General features: G+C 33.6%; 1 pseudogene; it reads left to right on the top strand.

Moving 5' to 3' along the window:
* Positions 1–280: 280 nt before the first annotated feature.
* LOC139820571 (protein FAM50 homolog) lies at positions 281–2,758 on the top strand (annotated as a pseudogene).
* Positions 2,759–4,572: the final 1,814 nt, after the last annotated feature.

The raw sequence follows: 4,572 nt of genomic DNA, 5'->3' as shown, positions 1-4,572 counted from the left end.
GAAAATTTTTTTTTAAGAAACGTCCACGTCGGACAAAAATGGCGGCTGGTGTGTCACTTTCCCATTTTTGACACGAGAGTGCATTCGTGCACTGTCGCAGTGCGTGACAGTGACAGTTTTTTACAACCTAGAAAAGGATAAGTGTAAGTGTGTGATAGTCGTGACCGTTGCCGCGTCGTGACAGATAGTGAAATATATATAAGTATTGACCGTAGAGAGCTGATGCCGATAGATCTTTAAGAAGGAAGGTGTATCTACAAAATCGTACAAACACGTACGTATATGCTGTCTTGTAAAAGTTGTCAAACTGTATGTTTACGCGAGCGTTACTTCTGTAGTAACTTACGATAATTCACTCGTTTACGCGGAGTAAATTATCGTAAGTTACTACAAAATCCCGTTTACGCGAAGGAAAATTCTGTTTACGCGAAGGAATTATCGTAAGTTTACTACAGAAGTAACGCTCGCGTGTAAACGCAGTAAGTGAAATATATAAAGTATTAACCACAGAGAGATGTCGAGGAGATCTTTAAAAGAAGGAAGGTATATTCAAAATGGCACACGTACGTATATGCTGTACGTCTTGTAAAAGTTGTCGAACTATATGTTTACGCGAGTGAGTACATCTATAGTAACTTACAGTAATTCATATTAAGATACGTCTTCGTCTCTCAATCAGAGAAACGTAACCTTCACTACTATCAACGGTGGCTCTTGATTTTCGATCATAATAGTTACTATAAAATCTCCGGTTTACGCGGAGGAATTATCGTATCGTAAGTTACTACAGAAGTAACGTTTGCGTAAATAGGTTATAAAAATAACACGATGTTATATATGTGGTTTGCCGTGAATATATATATATATATATATATATATATATATATATATATATATATGTGTGTGTGTGTGTGTGTGTGTGTGTGTGTGTGTGTGTGTGTGTGTGTGTGTGTGTGTGTGTGTGTGTGTGTGTGTGTGTGTGTGTGTGTGTGTGTGTGTGTGTGTGTGTGTGTGTGATTTCTGCCTAGTGCTCTGAATGTCATCTAGTCATACATATCAAGAACTTTCGATGGGCTTCTTCAGAAGATAGGATATGAAGAAAATCCTAATGCATGATGACGATACCACAAAGATGCTAAGGCTAGATGCCACGAAATGTGCATGTATCGTCGATCACGCGGAATGCAAGAGAAAATCCGCCGTTAAATTGAGCGAACATTCACGAATCCTGATACCCACAAGTAATTTCTTACAATCTTTTTATGATCCTGATTATCTCATAATTTGTATTTTTGTACGTGTATTTTATGCTTTGATAGAAGGAACGTGAAAAAGAGCAGGAAAAGGAAAGAGCACTAGCGGCGAAGCAGACAGAAAAGAACAAACAGAAGAGACAGATTCAAGATTTGTCTTTTAATCTGGACGAAGACGAAGATGAAGCTGAGATGTCTTCTGACGAAGACAATGCCGAAAAATCCCCGCAGTCAGAAAATGTGCAATCTGATGGCCCTGCGATTAAGAAGATTTAGAAAAATCCAGATGTAGATACATGTTTTTTGCTAGTAGGGAAAGGGACGAGGAAAAAAATAAACTTAGGGAAGAATTGAGACAAGAATGGGCTAGAAAGCAGAACGCGTTGAAGGAAGAAGAAATTGAGATCACATTCAGTTATTGGGATGGATCTGACCATCGTCGGAGTGTTATAATGAAGAAAGGTGAATGTCTCAGTGGTTTAGAGAACGTGTTATTAAAATACTCCAGTGTCACTTTTGGAGTAACATTGGCATGATATATAATGTTCTGCTGCATAAATTAAATTTTCACATACAGGTAATTCTATCTATTAGGTTCTTCAGAGATGTTTAGAAGTTCTGAGGCCCGAATTCAGCGAGCTTAAAACAGTAATGGCAGATCAGTTAATGTATGTCAAGGAGAATCTTATATTACCGCACCATTATACGTTTTACTGCAACTGTAACTGATTTTATTATAACTAAGGTAAATATACCAAATGATAAAACTTATGAAGCAATATCACAATGTTGGCATGTTATTTTAATGTATGTAATATTGCGATTAGGCACGAGGAAAGAGCGGGCCTCTGTTCACATTTGACGTTCACGATGATATTCGTATTATGCACGATGCTTCTGTCAAAACCGAGGAATCACATGTCGGAAAAGTTTTACTTAGGTATTTATTATTAAAAGAATATTTTGCATAATTCTTTTTTATGTTATTTTTTTATTTTTCTCATTAGATCATGGTACGAGAGGAACAAACACATTTTTCCAGCGAGTAGATGGGAACCTTTTGATCCAACGAAAAGTTACAAGTATACAGTGTCGGATAAAAATAGAAAGAAAGCTAAAATCTGATCTTAGATTCAACGATGTGTCCAATTTTGTTTAAAGGATTCAGATTCAAGGACTGTAAATATTATAACCAGATAAATAACTTTGTTTCATCGTACAATTGATTCATTATAAAACAGCTGATTATATATATATATATATGTAGGTCTAGAGGTATGTTCCGGGACTGTTTACGTTTTTTGAAATGTACAGTCCTGGAATATAACGCATATATATGTAATCAGATTCAAAAAATTGTCCCGAAACGTGCCGTAGGACATGAATTTTTTCCAGGACAGTCCTGGAAACTGCCAAATGTCCTGGAATATACCGATGTAAAAAAATAAAAGTCCCGGAACATACTTCCGGACCTACATATATATATATATATATATATATATAATCTATTTTACAATATATATATATATATATGTATATATATATATATATATATATATATATATATTGTAGCTACATTGTATTTTTAAGAACTGTGATTTTAATTCATTCAGTTATGTGATAATATTTAATTCATTTACTCGATTATATAGCTCTACTAAATAGTTAAGTTTTCGCAAACATTTGGAGGGAAAATAAAAATACATGAATAGTTTAATGACTTGAATATAATAATTACAATATGAAAATACAAAACCATACTTTAATTCATTCCGATACAGAAACAGTATTAAAATATTAATCCATGATCAGATCCTCTAACAGAAATCTATTTACAAATATTAGATGTACCATCTCTTGTCATTTCTTGAAGATAACTGAACAAAAATAAATATATACAATTATATCGATTATAATCACGTATTATTCATAGATTTGATACAAGTTGGATCCATGTATGTAATATTTTTGGGAAAATGGTCCATTATAATAAACTTTTTCTTAGTCGATCTGTTCAAGCAGTCAAAGAATCCGAACCAATAAATAACTAGTCCAGACCCGAATCTGTTCCAGTAGTTTCCAGTTTCGCATCGTTTTATATTCTTCATGTGTTTTTAATACATGAATTATTACTTATTTGAAAATTAATAAGTAGTGGATAAGGAATAATCACATTGTCAGGTAAATTTTTTATTTTAAAAATAATTGATTTAATATAAATATTCAATAAAAGTTGATCGCCAGTGATGAAATAATTAGGTATAGTTAAACGGCCTGACTGGCAAGTTTTTTTTTTTTTTATTAAGCATAACACAACGACGTTACGACCACTATTTTGGGTCACACGACGGTCTCATCTATAATTAGCACTCCTCCTCCAAAAATTGGAATAACACATATACAGAAATTAAGTGCTCTATGTGCTAATTATGTGCTCTATTCATGATTTTTGTGCTCGAGCGGTTTCGCGGGAAATTGCAATTAAAAGTGGGGATGCTGGCTTAACATAAGCTAGCACCCCCACGCATTAAAATTACATATAAAATAAAAAACTCAATATGCTAGAATTATGTGCTTTTTATGTGCTTTCAAATGCTTCAAACGAAATTAGTCTATCTGTAATAGTTTAAAAGATATACACAAAAAAAGATCTATATACTACTGATATAAGAGTAAAGTATCAGTTAAAATACAGAAAGCGAAATAATTCTTGTTTTAAAATGCTTCTCGATTAATGTGTTCTCGAAATATGCACAATGAAATTTTCGTGCTCATCCCCTTCCATCGACCCGAACGTGAGCACCCCATACGAAGTACGAGTTAAAATACAGATAGCAAATTGGTTTTAGTCTTAAAATGTTCCTTAATTTATGTGCTTTCAAAATATGTGGAATAGGAGTTTTGTGCTTATCCTCTTCCCATAAGTACAAGAGTAAAGTACCAGTTAAAATACAGATAGCGAAATAATTCTTGTTTTAAAATGCTTCTCGATTAATGTGTTCTCGAAATATGCACAATGAAATTTTCGTGCTCATCCCCTTCCATCGACCCGAACGTGAGCACCCCATACGAAGTACGAGTTAAAATACAGATAGCAAATTGGTTTTAGTCTTAAAATGTTCCTTAATTTATGTGCTTTCAAAATATGTGGAATAGGAGTTTTGTGCTTATCCTCTTCCCATAAGTACAAGAGTAAAGTACCAGTTAAAATACAGATAGCGAATTGATTTTAGTCTTAAAATGTTCCTTAATTTATGTGCTTTCAAAATATGTAGAATAAAAGTTTTGCGCTTATCCCCTTCAGCCGACAAACCTCCTT

The sequence above is a fragment of the Temnothorax longispinosus genome, chromosome 10 (assembly GCF_030848805.1).
Source record: "Temnothorax longispinosus isolate EJ_2023e chromosome 10, Tlon_JGU_v1, whole genome shotgun sequence".
NCBI lineage: Eukaryota > Metazoa > Arthropoda > Insecta > Hymenoptera > Formicidae > Temnothorax > Temnothorax longispinosus.
The sequence above is the reverse complement of the archived record's forward strand: the minus strand, read 5'-3'. Positions and strand labels throughout refer to the sequence as shown.